Source organism: Gavialis gangeticus, unplaced genomic scaffold (assembly GCF_001723915.1).
Source record: "Gavialis gangeticus isolate Ggan-Ray unplaced genomic scaffold, GavGan_comp1, whole genome shotgun sequence".
NCBI classification, from domain to species: Eukaryota; Metazoa; Chordata; order Crocodylia; family Gavialidae; genus Gavialis; species Gavialis gangeticus.
Window position 1 is genome coordinate 24,798,397 of NW_017729033.1, and position 441 is coordinate 24,798,837.

Genomic DNA, 441 nt, shown 5'->3' on the forward strand with positions numbered 1-441 from the left:
CACAGAGGCACCTGGCCCGCCCAGAGCCAGCCCCCACCCCCGCTCCTCCTCCCCGCCACAGCCACAGCCACAGCCCGCATCTCGCCCAAGTGCTCAGCCCCCGGAGTAGTCGAGGCTCGGAGCCTGCCGCCGGGACTCATGCGCAGACGAGCAGCTGCGAGGCGCAGAGACACCCGGGCTTTCGGAGCGGCTCCGGCTCCCCCTTTAACTCGGCACCAGTCCCCGCCAAGCGCCCGGGCTCCCAGCCTCCCCCGGAAGGGCGCTTGCAGCCCACGTGCAAGAAGAGCCCATGTGCGATGCAGCCCACCCAGGATTAGTTCACCGGCGAGCGGTCCAAGCTGCCACCTAATCATTAAGCACTGATTTTTACCGGCATCCCCCTCGTGTGACAACCGGCCTGGCTGTTTGTAAGCTTCGGCTTTATATCCTTATTCGTTATTG